The sequence below is a fragment of the Heloderma suspectum genome, chromosome 2, assembly GCF_057233095.1.
Source record: "Heloderma suspectum isolate Gila_16-S chromosome 2, 16-S_ref, whole genome shotgun sequence".
Classification (NCBI taxonomy): domain Eukaryota; kingdom Metazoa; phylum Chordata; class Lepidosauria; order Squamata; family Helodermatidae; genus Heloderma; species Heloderma suspectum.
This window is the reverse complement of record NC_139459.1, coordinates 268874311-268890025: the sequence shown is the minus strand read 5'-3', so window position 1 is coordinate 268890025 and position 15715 is coordinate 268874311.

The window sequence follows — 15715 nt, the reverse complement described above, 5'->3', positions numbered from 1 at the left end:
GGTGGTTGCTGTTATTTCTTTCTTACTGATGTGCTTTTATTTGTCTTTTATTTGTCTTTTATTTTTATTTGTGTTTTATTTCATGTGTTTTAATTGATTAGCTTAAATGTTCTAATTATAACGTTGTCATTTTTCTATATTTTATTGTTGAATCTTGAGCGCTATTTTAGTGGAAGTCTAAGAAAGGGGCCGCAGTGGCTTAGTGGTTAAGATGCTGAACTGCAGACTGGAAGGTCGGCAGGTCAGCAGTTCGAGACCCGAGTGCTGCGTGACGGAGTGAGCTCCCGTCTTCAGTCCCAGCTTCTGCCAACCTAGCAGTTCGAAAGCAAGAAATTGCAAGTAGATAAATAGGTACCGCCTCGGCGGGAAAGGTAACAGCGTTCCGTGCACCTCGGTGTTCAGTCATGCCGGCCACATGACCACGGAAGTGTCTTCGGACAGCGCTGGCTCTTCGGCTTAGAAACGGGGATGAGCACCTCACCCTAGAGTCGGACACGACTGGTTGGGGACACCTTTACCTTTTACCTTAAGAAAGAAATAATAAGTAATACTCCTTCATGTACACAGATGTTATGTGAAGTGACCGTAACTTAGCCTGTCAAGTTCAATGAGCTTGGGGTGGGGACAGGGACATCAGCAGAGGGTTCAATGTGTGCATATCACTTTGGGCGGTAATATATGCAAAAGAAAGAAAGGTATGTATAAAGGAAGGAAGGAAGGAAGGAAGGAAGGAAGGAAGGAAGGAAGGAAGGAAAGAGCAAGCACTGAACAAACTTTATTTAAGGAGAAGTCAGGCTAAAATCTCCTTTAAACTTCAAATTTTTCAGTTGTTATTAATAGATTTATTAATTGTTTATTCATGGTTAAATAAAGAAAATATCGGCTCCACATTACATAGGAGACATGTGTGAAGATTCAGTGGAGCTACATGCAAGAATAGTTCATCTAGAGATCATCCATTAACCATACTGGTCTGCAACCTTCCCTCAGTAATGGGATCTCTTTGCCACAATCAGTTGCTGGAAATGGGCCAATAAAAGTAACCAAAAAAGTAATAAACATGCCCTGGAAGCATACAATAGTAATGCTGCTCTGAGAAATGATGAGGGAAAGAATAAATTTGGCTTCCAACAGAGCTATTGCTTCTTATCTAGTCTGTCAACTTGTTTGGTGAATGCAACAATTCCTTTTCAAGGCCTCCAACACCAAACAAAAATGTTTTTAGAGAGCTTTGTTTAAAATCAGTAAAGGCAGTAATGATGAGAACAGTAGAGGGAAGTGAAAAGCCTACCGCTCGCCAGTGAATACCTTAAACAATCAAACCCAAAGCTTTCAAAATTTGAAGATGGAAGAGAAATTATTAGAACAGATCCAATAATATATTCCTAGTGGGTAATACTTTTTGCAAGGATAGATCTGTTTGCAGTTATTAATTTCATATCCTTCAAAATACCTCAGCAGGGAAATGGGGAAAGGAGATGGATTTAGAAATTGATTTTGCTCCAATATTTTTAGTTCTAGGCTTTCACTGAAGTAAAGGTATTAACAAGAAATTAAAGACATTAATGAAAGCAATAATTAGAGAAAAATTAGACAAAAACCTGCTGGCATTTCTTAGGTCTTAGTAATATGGAATGTGCGGTTTACACTGAATACCTGACAGTGCAATCCTAGATATATTCAGAAGTAAGTCCAATTGGGTTCAACTGGGCTTACTCCCAAGTAAGTGTGTATAGATTTGCAGCCTTTGGCTGCAATCCTATACTCATTTACCTAGAATGAATTCTACTGAATTCAATAGAACTTACTTCTGAGTAGACATGCATAGGATTGCACTGCATGTATGTTTAATCAATAGTCACGATTTTGCCTTCCATTATCAACTTCCAGTATCAAAGGCAATATGCCTATGTGCACCAGTTGCTGGGGAATGTGAATGGGACAGTACTGTTGCACTCATGTCCTGCTTGTGGTTTTCTCATGGGCAGCTGGTTTCCTGTGGGCAGCCGCTGTGTGAACAGAATGCTGGATTTGATGGACCCTTGGATGGATCCAGCATGGCTCTCGAACTGTGGTGCTGGAGAAGACTGACAACAAAGGTCCGCATAGTTAAAGCAATGGTATTCCCCATAGTAACCTATGGCTGCAAGAGCTGGACCATAAGGAAAGCTGAGCGAAGGAAGATAGATGCTTTTGAACTGTGGTGCTGGAGGAAAGTTCTGAGAGTGCCTTGGACTGCAAGAAGATCAAACCAGTCCATACTCCAGGAAATAAAGCCAGACTGCTTACTTGAAGGAATGATATTAAAGGCAAAACTGAAGTACTTTAGCCACATCATGAGAAGACAGGATACCCTGGAGAAGATGCTGATGCTAGGGCAAGTAGAAGGCAAAAGGAAGAGGGGCCGACCAAGGGCCAGATGGATGGATGATATTCTGGAGGTGACGGACTCGACCTTGGGGGAGCTGGGGGTGGCGACGGCCAACAGGAAGCTCTGGCGTGGGCTGGTCCATGGAGTCATGAAGAGTCGGAAGTGACTGACCGAATAAACAACATAACAACAAAACTAAACAAATGTGTGAAGAGTTTGGTTAGAGACATAAATGCTCACAGGTGACCTCTATCGTTCTACACAGGTTTATTCCACTGCAGCACAACATAGAAATATTTTCTTCATTAACACCCTGTGGACGTTTCGGATTGTTGTTGCTGCCTACTTCTCTCACTTTCTGGGCATGTGCAAATCAGCAAGCCCTCAGCTTGTTGAGGTTCTCCAAATTACACCTCAAAGCTTTTCCTGACTCATGTCCATATCAGATTACAAGCTTTGTTGTTGTTGTTTTTCCTTTTCACAGGAAAATGCATATTTTTGTGCATGTTTTTCCAAATGTACACATCAATCACACACATTTTTAACTGTATGCATTTTCACTCATTCATTAAATCATGTCTGTGCAAGTATGCCCTTTTCATGAGCATTTTTCAAATGTACACGTTTTCAAGTGCATTGTTTCTTGTGCTGTGAATCGTATTGCAAGCTCAGAAATGTACAGACCTCAACTGCAGATCATGTTCAGGTCTGTGTTTGGTTCCAGGAAGTGCAAACTGGGTAAGTTCTGGTCAAAAATAAACTGAAATGAATTGCTCATACATCCCTATCCCTGTTGGTTGCTTCCTAACACAGAGAGAGCCACACACATGTGCATATCCTGTTCTTTTGTTCAAAAAGAACAGGAGGAACAGAAAGGGAGGCGGGGTTGCACTGTATGTGAAAAATACATATCTCTGCACAGAAATACAGGAGGAGGAGCTTGGTAGCCCCATCGAGAGCATCTGGGTTGAAATAAATGGAGCAAAGAATAAAAGGAACCTGGTGGTCGGAGTCTACTACCGGCCACCCAATCAAGGAGAAGCCAAGGATGAAACTTTTGAAAAGCAAATAGCCAATGTTTTAAGGAAGCATGATGTAGTAGTAATGGGGGACTTCAATTTCCCCGATATTTGTTGGGAGACAAATTCTGCAAAACATGGCCCCTCCAGGAAATTCCTGACTTGTGTGGCGGATAACTTCCTCCTACAGAAAGTAGAGGAAGGAACTAGAGGATCGGCTATCCTTGACTTGATCCTAACCAACAGAGATGACTTAGTGGATAAAGTAGCAGTTACAGGAACTCTGGGGGAAAGCGACCATGTTGTACTTGAGTTCTTGGTTCTAAGGGAAGCAAAAGCCGAGTGTACTCAAACGCGTACCCTGGATTTTAGGAAAGCTGATTTTAATAAACTCAGAACAATGATCAGTAAGGTCCCATGGCAAACAATGCTAGCGAGAAAAGGAGTCCAAGATGGGTGGGAACTTTTAAAAAAGGAAATTCTCAAGGCACAATCACAAACAATTCCAACAAGAAGAAAAGGTGGAAGACAACAGAAGAAGCCAATGTGGCTTCACAAAAAGCTTAGGGATGACCTGAAAACAAAAAAGGACACATATAGGAAGTGGAAAGAAGGCCAAGTAACAAAGGAAGAGTACAGGCAGGTAGCACAGAATTGCAGGGATGGCGTCAGGAAGGCTAAAGCGGAGAACGAGGTGAGGTTAGCGAGGGATGCTAAAAACAACAAAAAGGCTTTCTTCAGCTACGTGCATAGTAAAAGGCAGAGGAAAGAAATGGTTGTTCAGCTATTAAATAAGGATGGCAAAATGATAACAGATGACAAAGAAAAGGCAGAGGTGCTCAATTCCTACTTTGGCTCAGTCTTCTCCCAAAAGAGGGTCTATGACCCCCCTGGCAAAGGCGAAGTACAGGCTGAAGGGGCAGGATTGCAGCTTGAGATCGACAGGCATATGGTCAAGGAACACCTCATTACTTTGAATGAGTTCGAATCTCCAGGGCCAGATGAACTGCATCCTAGAGTAATAAAGGAACTGGCAGAAGAACTCTCAGAACCGCTGTCTATTCTCTTTGAGAAATCATGGAGGACCGGGGAAGTGCCAGATGACTGGAGGAGGGCTAACGTTGTCCCTATCTTCAAAAAGGGTAAAAAGGAGGAACCTGGGAACTACAGACCAGTCAGTCTGACATCAATCCCTGGGAAAATTCTGGAGCAGATCATAAAGCAATCCATCTGGAAGCACCTTGACAACAATGCCGTGATTACTCGAAGCCAACATGGATTTGTCAAAAACAAGTCCTGCCAGACAAATCTGATCTCATTTTTTGATCAAGTCACCTCCCTTGTAGACCGTGGGAATGCTGTAGACATCATATACCTCGACTTCAGCAAAGCTTTCGACAAAGTGCCCCATGATATCCTGATGAGCAAACTTGCTCGAAGTGGGCTAGATGAAACAACGATCATGTGGATCCACAGTTGGCTACAGGATCGGACTCAAAGAGTGCTTATCAATGGGACCTTCTCAAGCTGGGGACAGGTAACGAGTGGGGTACCGCAGGGCTCAGTCCTGGGCCCAGTGCTCTTCAACATTTTTATTAATGACTTGGAGGAGGAGGTGCAGGGAATGCTGATCAAATTTGCAGATGACACAAAATTGGGAGGGATAGCTAATACTTTGGAAGACAGAAACAAAATTCAAAGTGATCTGGATAGACTGGAGTGCTGGGCAGAAAACAACAGAATGGCATTTAATAGGGACAAATGCCAAGTTCTGCACCTAGGAAAAAGAAACCAAATGCACAGTTACAAGATGGGGGATACGTGGCTCAACCACACTACGAGCGAGAAGGATCTTGGAATTGTCGTCGATCACAAGCTGAATATGAGCCAACAATGTGATGTGGCTGCAAAAAAGGCAAATGCTATTTTGGGCTGCATTAATAGAAGCATCGCTTCCAAATCCCGGGAAGTACTAGTTCCCCTCTACTCAGCACTGGTGAGGCCTCATCTGGAGTACTGTGTCCAGTTCTGGGCACCACACTTTAAGAAGGATGCAGACAAGCTGGAGAGGGTTCAAAGGAGGGCAACAAAGATGATCAGGGGACTGGAAACAAAGCCCTATGAAGAGAGACTGAAAGAACTGGGCATGTTTAGCCTTGAGAAGAGAAGACTGAGGGGAGATATGATAGCACTCTTCAAGTACTTGAAAGGTTGTCACAGAGAAGAAGGCCAGGATCTCTTCTTGATCATCCCAGAGTGCAGGACACGGAATAATGGGCTCAAGTTACAGGAAGCCAGATTCCGGTTGAACATCAGGAAAAACTTCCTGAGTGTCAGAGCAATACGGCAATGGAACCAATTACCTGGGGAGGTGGTGGGCTCTCCCACACTGGAGGCCTTTAAGACGAGGCTGGACAGCCATTTGTCAGGGATGCTCTGACTTGGATTCCTGCATTGAGCAGGGGGTTGGACTCGATGGCCTTGTAGGCCCCTTCCAACCCTACTACTATTCTATATCTATTTCTATGAGCGTGCCTCTGTCAACATATCTAGTGTGGAACAAGGATGGTTTTTCACTGGTGTTATATGCAAAGACATGTGTCTAAGAACAGATAGAAATATTCAGTGTCATACATGTTCTTTTCTGAAGGTCAGGAGCAATGCACACAGAGAAGACTGAAATGCACAGGCAAAGTATGAACAGTCATGTTCTGTTCTCTGCCCTGTTAGAAATGCCACAGATTCAAAGCCAGAGAGCTACAAAGGTCCATTATTTTACTTTTTATCTGACCTTCCTGAAGGTAGGATCATATGGAATGTAGGTTTAAAAAGTGAAAAGGTATTGGCCACCACCAAGGAGGTAATGCACTTGCAAAACCATCCAGCAGACAGAAGGATTTCAAGAACAGTGATCAGGAGATCTTGGTGGCAGGCTTCCAGTAAAATCCCTTAAATTTTTTTTTTTTTAAAGACGCTGAGAGGTCACTTGAATGAGACATGTACAAATCTGGTGGGACTGAAGGGGCAAAAGATGACAAAGTGATTTAATGTTGTGTCACGTCAGTAACAAGAACAGCAATGGTACTGGCTGAGCAGAGATGGCAAGCTCTCCCATTACTCCCACAGCTGAAAGATCCAGACAGACTTGAGAGTCTTCTCGAGCATTCCTCAGCCAAAAACCTTGGCAGTAGGGGATGCATTTGCTCCCCTTCCTCTATGGGCCTCTGTGGGCTTGAACAAAGTCAGTTAAGTACCAAAGCACCTCAGGTCAGACTAGGGAGCACAGTGGAACAAGCGTGTGTTCACGCGCACTTTACTTTTACAGCACAATGTTATATAGCACAATAAACGAAGTTGTTTGGCTGAGATTGGAGAGTAACAGACTGTTCTTGAACTGGCCTCAGAGCATAATAACATGAGCACAGAGGACTGTCTTGTGGGAGTTACACTTGAACCACATTGAGAAGATGTGGTTTTACACACGTAAACTGGCATAGAAGCAAGCACAGAAGAGGCAGCCAAGGCACCTCTCAGGGAATGTTTAAAGGGTCTCTAAGATGTGAGCATGAATGGTAACAAACAACTGATCCAGCCCAGTCAGCTACTATGTACTCCTATCAGAAAAACCATAGACATTCCTCTCAGTGGTAGAGATGACCTTCTCATTTCTTCAGCCTGAACATTTCATTAGGCTTCAATCACCCTCAATGGGACAGCTGTTAGCTGTACTTGAAAGCAAATTGACAAAAAAAATTAATCAATTTCCCCTGCTGCCAGTACTCAGGGACTACATCCAGAATCCAGGCTGATTTATGGCCAAGAAGTGATTTGTAAATATAATGTATTGACTGACCAAGAGTAAGATGAGGGGAAGGAGCTATCAGCTGGCCAAGTATCTGAAAGTTAAACGTCTCTTTGGGACACAGATGTGTATAGTCAAATCCATCAGCTGTCTCCAGCTTCTGTATGATCCTCACAACTATCTAGGAGTTCATGGTGACTGCTCACCATTTTTTTATCTGGCCACACTCATTGTGTCACCCTCAGCTTTCAGATTTCTTTGCAAAACTGAATATATTCTCGATCAAAATTCAACCTGCATCAATGTCCCAGCTTCTCATTTACCTTGCCCTCAAATACTGGAGTGGCTAAGCCAGGATTTTTGACCAAATGGTGCTCTTTAGGTTAAAAGCATCAAACACGCCATGGGCATGCAGTAAAGATAATGCCTAAATGCTTCCTGATATGCTTCCTGATATGGATTCTCCCTCATATCTACTCTTGTTTTTAAAAAAGAATGTTAATGTTTTTTGCTTATTAATTGGTATTTTCTACATCAAGATAATGTTCCCAGTGATGATTGTAAGATCTGAAATAGAATTAGCTGACAAATTTAAATTGAACACATAGACCCAAATCTGCAAAACAAAGAGTAAAGACTTCATACAGGCCTCATGGCCACAAGATTTGGCCTGATTTTTGAACTTTTCTGTTTCTTCCCCCTCCCCCTGCTTCTTATACCAATGAGCCTGGTGTTCTGTAGAACGTAAAAGTTTGAACGTGCTTTTGTGGCATTTTGGCTGATCTTAGGGCATTGCCTAAGTGTGGATTTTGGATTTTCCTCCCTAGACTGGGGTTTTTGCTCATGGATCAGCACAGCTATCTTTGTTTTTCTAAAAGCAAAGAGTGTGCATGTTCACAATGTAATACGAAATCCTCACTCTCCTTACTTGAACCACCTCACTGCCTTGTTTATATAGTTTGGGAGGTGGAAAAGTTGGTATGTTGTTAAATGTCTCCTGAAAATGTTCTTGTTGTATTATTTGCATGGGGTGCCATGCTTGAAAGTGTCTTGCACCCCAGCAAAGCTTTGGGCTGGACACAATGCTGTGCTGTCTCGTAGAGGCCACTGACCTGGAGGTTTGTTTATTTGTTGGGGTGACCCACAACTTTGTTTGAAGCACGCACCTCCAGTTCCCTATTCAATTATACACACTTTGGCTATTATTCGCATGGTGGCATCACGTTTGACAGTATCTGGCACCAAATCAAAGCATTGGGCTAAAAGCAATGCTATAGAGACAAGGATGATTACAAAGCATTCTGGGTTTTGTATTCCCTCCCTGGTGGTAGTGACTTGAGCATGTTGCTTCACCTTGCTGCATGAGAGGGCCAGCCATGGGATGGATGGATGGACGGACGGACAGACGGACAGACAGACATTGTTGTGAACTGCCCAGATGGCTTCAGCTATTGGGTGGTATAAAATGTAATAAATAAATATAGTGATTATACACAAAACAAAGTAATTGCTACAGATTTATCACCTGTTTTCCAACTCTTGGGGTGTAGACCTTTCAAAACATAACATTCAGCACTGTTCACCACATGTGGTAAAAATGTGGCTCATGGACTAAAAGACAGAATAACACATTTGTCAGTCTCCTCTTCTCGAGGAAGCACAGCTTCCTGTGATCTAGCTCAAAAATGTTTAGCATGGGTCAAAGTGTGCCAAGTTTCATACTTTTTCAACCCAGAACATAGTCTGAGAGCACATGAGGCAGCCAACTTGGTGAAGCTAAGCAAGTCTGGGGTTGGACAGTGCTTGGAGGGGAGACCCCCTGGGAACCACATGTAGCCACCTTGAGTTCCATGATAGAAGAAAGGTGGGATATAAATGTAATAAATAAATAAACAAACCACAAGTCCCTGATTTTTTATTTTTCCAGTCTGCTAAAACCTGGTCTTGGTTTCCAATGGTCCTCTGCTATCAGGAACTCTAACACTTGAACAAGGAACCTAAGGCTGAGACCTCTCTTAGTGAGCTACCATGGACTGCAAGTGTGCTCTGGTTTAAGACACCTTCTCAGGCACCAAAGGGAATGGCACAAATATTAGGAACCTGGCCTTCTGCCTTTGCTTGGCCAAAACAGCAGTACCTTTTGCTTGTTGCACTTCAGGCTCCAGCTTTTCCAGGTGAAGCCACTTATCTCAGGTCCTCTGCGCTGAAGAAAACACCCTCCATGCCTAGATTTGGGTATGACCATCCATGGTTCCAGATGTGACATCTCCCTACACATCTTGCTCTCCCCTATTGAGCCTGCAATCATATACTTTGAATCCTATTCTGTAAAAGAACAGCTTTGAACCAAGGCAGGAAAGAATATTTGACCTGGCTACTCTTCTTACTTCTTAGGATGCCCGTGTTCTTGTGTCTCCCTCATGATTGAATTGCCCAGTGCTCTGCCTTCACAAGGACTTCTGGACTTCTGCTCACATGTTCTCATATTGAAAATATTCTCCGCATAATGGGGCATCACGTTTGGAGCAGGATGACGCAGATGCCAGTTCCTTTGGCATGCCCCTTTGGTACAAATGGGACAGAAGCACAGCAGCAATCATGGGGGGGGGGGCTGCTACTAACCCCTGCCCACGCACACCCCGCCACACACACCCCGCTTCTAGAAATAACACCTTTTAATGAATCTGTTTAAGCCTGCTATGCAGTCAAGCAGATGAGCCATCATTCAAGAGATGCAGCTACAATGAGCCAGTCCTTGGGGTCTTAACCTATTAAGGTCGGTGTTTTGAAAAAAAACAATCAAGGAAGCAAGCTTGAGCGATATTATGACAGCAGTAAAGAGTGCCCTGCTTCATCAGTGCTTTCTTTAAAAAAAAATGAAATCACCTCAGTGGCAAAGAGACACAGAGTTCAGCTTTGCTAAGCTCATAGGGAAATGGGGAGGGGGGAGAAAGACTGTACAAGGCAGTTGTTGCTGTTTTTAAATCCTAAGATGCAAAACCACATTGGCATGCCAAGCAAATTATAATTGTCTGCAGAGGCGTCCCTCTCCACTTTTCTACTCTGCTGCACGTTCTGCTTTGCTGCTATAAATCTGTGCAACCCAAAATAGTGTCCCTGCCGCCTAGCTGCTTCCAACACTTAGTGCTGCAAAACAGTATAATCCCAGGACATTGCCATTATCGCATAAACAGCATCTCATTGCACTATATTGCTGCAAATGAGCACAATTTGCCTGAGTTGCAAGTTTTATAATTAATCAGGAGGCTATGGTGAAGGCCTGGCTCTTTCGTGTGCTATCAGAGTTTCATAACAACTGAACCAAACACCCAGGGTTGCTTTGCTTTTGCCAATGTGCTATGATGAACTCTGCCATGCAGTCTTCCTCAGGATCTGACCGCCTAGAATGCCTATTTGTGGGAGTCATTTTGTGTGTCTTGCTCAAATGGGTTTTTGACTCTGACAAACAAAAGCTTTCGATGTGGGCTAATGTGTGTCATCTCATCAACACAGATGGCAGCACTAAAGAGTGTCCTGCTTCATTTGCAAAATAACTGCAAGGCTATGGCAGTGCTGTGGAAAAGCTACAGTGTAAAGGGCATTTCCAGCTTCTCCTGCTGAATAAACCACTCCTATGTGGAATGAGGTCTGAAATGAAAGTTTAGAAAACTCAGTTATCCATGGTTGCTTTCACACTACAGCCCAGTAGCTGTCATGGATGCTAAGGCCTCCTGCTGAGTAATGAGACAGCAAAGACTTGCTGGGCAATCCACAAACTTTTTTATTCAGCTAATGCACCTGTTCACCTCTGCAGCAACTACAAAAGCTTAGAGCTGTTCTTCTCCAGGCTAAATTTGCAAGGTAACTCTTTTGACAGTAGAGCTTCTGAAAGCAAGTTAGTTGCCTTTTCAACTCAGGACAGGTTAGTTGCCTTTTCAACTCAGTTTCCATTCTCAGCGGGTTCTTTCTGAGCTCCTGCCTTCAGGGAAGGTCCTCCCAACCCAACTTTTGATGGGCAGTCAATCTGGAGTGACACCTTCCACCTCCTCCCCTCAACTGCACCCACTTAACTCAGCAGCAAGTTCTGGCATCTGTCAGTCTTGAAGCTCCCTCCCCCTCTGACAGCTCCTGGGTTCCCATGGGGAGGGGGGAAGATGGACAATGGAACCAATTACCTCGGGAGGTTGTGGGCTCTCCCACACTGGAGGCATTCAAGATGAGGCTGGACATCCACCTGTCAGGGATGCTCTGACTTGGATTCCTGCATTGAGCAGGGGGTTGGACTCGACGGCCTTGTAGGCTCCTTCCAACCCTACTATTCTATGATTCTATGGTCTCTGACCCTGGCCCTCCTCCTCAATAAGTCCCTGGGGAGGTTCTTCATTAGCTCCAGAGGAATCTTGAGGAATTTCCTCCCCACACCCTGTCTCTGCTGGGCTTCTTCTAACTCTGTCTCCGAATCTGAATCAGTGTCTGAAAGCAAAGCAGAGGGTTTGGGCTCAGTCCTGGCACCAGCTCTGCTGAGGCATTGCCTTTCCAAAATTAACTGGAAGTGGAATTAAAATGAAGGTTCCAGCCAAGCATTGAAATTAGTGCACTGCTCATTCCCATCATCAACATCTTACTACTACTTTGTACACGCACAAGTAAGTGTCATTAAGCAAAGGTCTCTGGCAACTTCAACTAAAAGTTTATTGCTTGAAACTTTGTTCTGCTTTCTTGCTTGATGCCAGCTGTGGTTTCTTGCAGAACAGCTTGTTAACTGCCTCTTGAATAACCTTCTCAATGTCCATTTCTGTTTGGGGAAAGGAAGGTTAATTATTTGTTTCCTCTCATTTTTCTCTTTTTCTTTATTTATTGCAATAGAGCACTATTCTGCTATTTTTCAAGAGGGGCGATGAGAGGAGATCAGTAATTATTCTTTTATTTTTACAGCAATGCAGATCCAAAACCATTAAATCCCTTTCCTCAAAATTAGGGACAGGCAAATGAGCGACGTTCAAGATTGCCAGGATTCACCGAACATTGTCTCTCCGCTTGCCTTGTGCCCGAGTCCCATTTGCATTGACGATCACTGCTCGCTCTGCATGAATGGGAAACCTATGTAAATCCAGCAGTGACTGAACAGGTTGTTGTTGTTGTTGTTGTTGTTCAGTCGTTCAGTCGTGTCCGACTCTTCGTGACCCCATGGACCATAGCACGCCAGGCCTTCCTGTCCTGCGCTCTCTCCCAGAGCAGACTGAACAGGAGATTTGTGCAAATCTGTCCTAATTTGCGCAACTTTCCTCCACAGACTAAAGCAGGGCTAATTCAGTCTACTGAGGAAATTTGTGCAAATTAAGAAATTAAACTATGCTTCAGGAATAAGATGAATGCAATTTGCTCACGCTCATGCTCATGCTCATGTTCAGAGCTTTGAATGGGGCATGCTTGCATGTTTTGTGAGAAAAAACTAAATTCTCACACATCCCTACTCACAATGCAAAAGTATGACTACTTACTTATTCACTTGAAAATAGAAATAAGGTGGCAGTCCATGAAGTCACGAAGAGTTGGAAGTGACTGAACGAATAAACAACAACAATTTGACCTTTCCACCTGCAGTTCAGTGGTTCACCACACAGGGCAGTCATATGGCTAACAGGTTGTGCAAGGAAGTGAAAAAGATTTTTTATAAAAGATGGGGGGGATTTAAATGGCTAGTTTAAAAAAATCAAGAGACAGAGGAATACAGAAAGAACAGAAGCTAGGGCCCTCTTGTTAAAAGTCTGAAGAAAGAAGCCAGGAGAGAGACCAGCAGTGGATCCAGGCCAGAAAACCTGAACTAAGAAGGCTGGAAGCTTCTGAAGTGATAGTATTTGATGGTTAAGGAAATAGTCTAGAATATATTTAGGTGGATGCATGCAACTCTGTTTGTTTTTACTTGCTCTTATAGTTAACTGTTGAAACTGTTCTAATATTAGGCCACTTTTTCATAGACAGTTTAACTTCTTGCTTTGCTAATACTTCAAGTAAAACGCCAGATTTGTTTTCTAAAACTTTTGTCTGAGGCCTTGTTTTTAACCCCAAACTTAAGTGCCACACCACTCTACCCAGTGCTCTCTATTGGATAGTTGGCTGGGCCAGCAATTAAACTCTAAATGTTTAAGGGCTGAGTTGTACAAGCAGCCATGAAGGGTCATTGTCAAGTGTAGGCATGATCGGGCAATTGCCAAGAGCCATGCCCCAGCAGGGGCCCACAGAGAAAAATCACCTGGAGTTGCTCCTCTTTTTCACCCTTGCAACCTGCGTGTTCACCTGTCTCTCACTCTGGCCCAGACAACAGTGGTGGTGAAAAAGAGGAACAGTAGGTGCCACGGCCTCCTTGCTCCCTGGCTCTCTCCCTGTCAAGCAAGGAAGTGGTAGCAATGATGAGAAAGAGGACGAGGAGCAATAGCAGCCAATGGCAGTGAGGAGGCAGACTCGCTGAGGGTGGGGCCCACTGAGGGTGTCTTCGCCAAGGGCCCTCAAAAACCTGGAGCCAGCACTGCAACCATGGAAAAAAGATATCCACTTGGCGGCAGCCGTAAGGAACAAGAAGGAAGGACCAAGTTAGCTGGTTAGCTTGCCTTCCTGCCTCTAATAGTGCAGGCCATCACACCAATTGAGAGACCTGACCTCCATTACTTTGTCTAAAGCCAAAAGAATCTATATTTCTCAGCAAAAATATACCAGTCAAGCACTGATTTAAAGGAGGTTTTTTCCAGATATGCAAAGAATTAACTGGAATCTTTTGGCACATCCAACCAGTATTGATTTTAAATATTAGCATCAAATATAGACAACCAACAGTTGCTACTAAATATCAGTGCTAACTTATCATGAAGTACAGGGCTTGCCCTAGGATAAATAGCTCCCTGGGTGAGGATTACCTTTGGTGTACCCCTCCCTTCCCCCCTTAGTCAGTTTTGCAAGGCCACCCGAAGGATTTTGGGGGCCTGGTGCAGGTGTGATGTCCATCGAGAATGACATTGCTCAAAAACTTGATCACTCTGCCACTGTGCTAGAGTTTTTTGAAAAGCCACATTCTGAGCAGTGGCAGTGTACTATACAACACAGCAGAACTATCACAGGTTTTACTTATAATATTATTTTGTTTTGTAGTAGTGCCTATCTTTTGGTAAGCATTCTTTATTTTAGAATAGCCATTATTTTTATCTTTTAAAATGATAATGAAAAGTTATAAATCAAAAACGAATCCAGCTGTCCTCTCGAGGCTTATGACTTTATTATTATTTATATAGTGCTATATAGTGTTTACAGTATTTGAAGTGCTAAGTGCTTCGTAACAATGCCCCAAAGTAAAGCTGTGTTCCACTGATTTTTACCTAACACAAATGACATCAAAGTGGAAACTGAAAAGAAACATACAAGCTAATTGAAGGAAGATCATTTTTGTAGTTAGTACCCAAACAACCTGTAAAACCTTGGAAAAAAGGTTACAAGCACACACCCTAGCTCACTGCAAACAGTACGTAAAAAAAAAACACACACACACAGCCCCTGAGCTCAGTTTGGTGCCCACCTCAGCTCAGCTCGGAGCTCAGCTCAGCTCAGCACTCTGATCAGCTTAGCGTCCCTTCAGCTCAGCTTGGAGCTGCCCTCAGCTTGGTGCCCAAGCAACCGCCCAGCTCACCCAACCCTAAGGCCAGCCCTGACAATGTATAAGACAGCAAACATACATAATAAAACAGCAGATGGTGTAATATGTGGTATATCAAATAGTACTGACTAGATATTCAGTGTCACTGATTGTCAAAATATCAAGTATTGTCAAATATCAACATCAAAAATCCAGCAGACATGCTATATCCAAATTTACAGAGGAAGATTTATGGGCCAAATCCATTTCATTTTAATTGTAATCTACAGTAGCCTACTTCTACGTGGAGAACGCTGGGCCACTTTTTTGTGCCAATCTTCCAAAAGTGTGTTAGTATTCCAGTGCTAAACATGTGGTGAACTGTGATCTGGTAACAAACCGAAGCATTCATGCTCTACCTCAGGCAGAAGTGCTATGCGAGTTTAATCAATCCACATTTCACCACATCAAAAAGAAGATTTCACATGACACCTGGGCATTGAGGAGCTATAGAACAGAGAAGCCCAAAAGATAACAGTCCCTAAAGTGTAACTTCCCTTTAAGTAAATGCAGCAGGATAAAAGTAGCTTACTGTAAATGCAAACTAGGCCCTTTCCCAAAGCAATGTAAAGTGTAATTACAGTAAATGAAATCACAATCAGTCTGTCTCTTTTTAAGCCTCCAAAAAGAATGCTATCATCATTTAGTTTGACCCGCTGCATAATATTAACCATGAAATTTCATCCATGGAAGGCAGCAATTTTGTGACTGCATCACAGACAGCAGCGTTGGGGAAATTTCTTACTGCTTCCGCACAACCATCAAACATGCTCACACCCTGACTGGTGAACCAGCTTTTCTTTGGGGGCTTAAGAATTGCCCCCAAATAATGTGAACATATA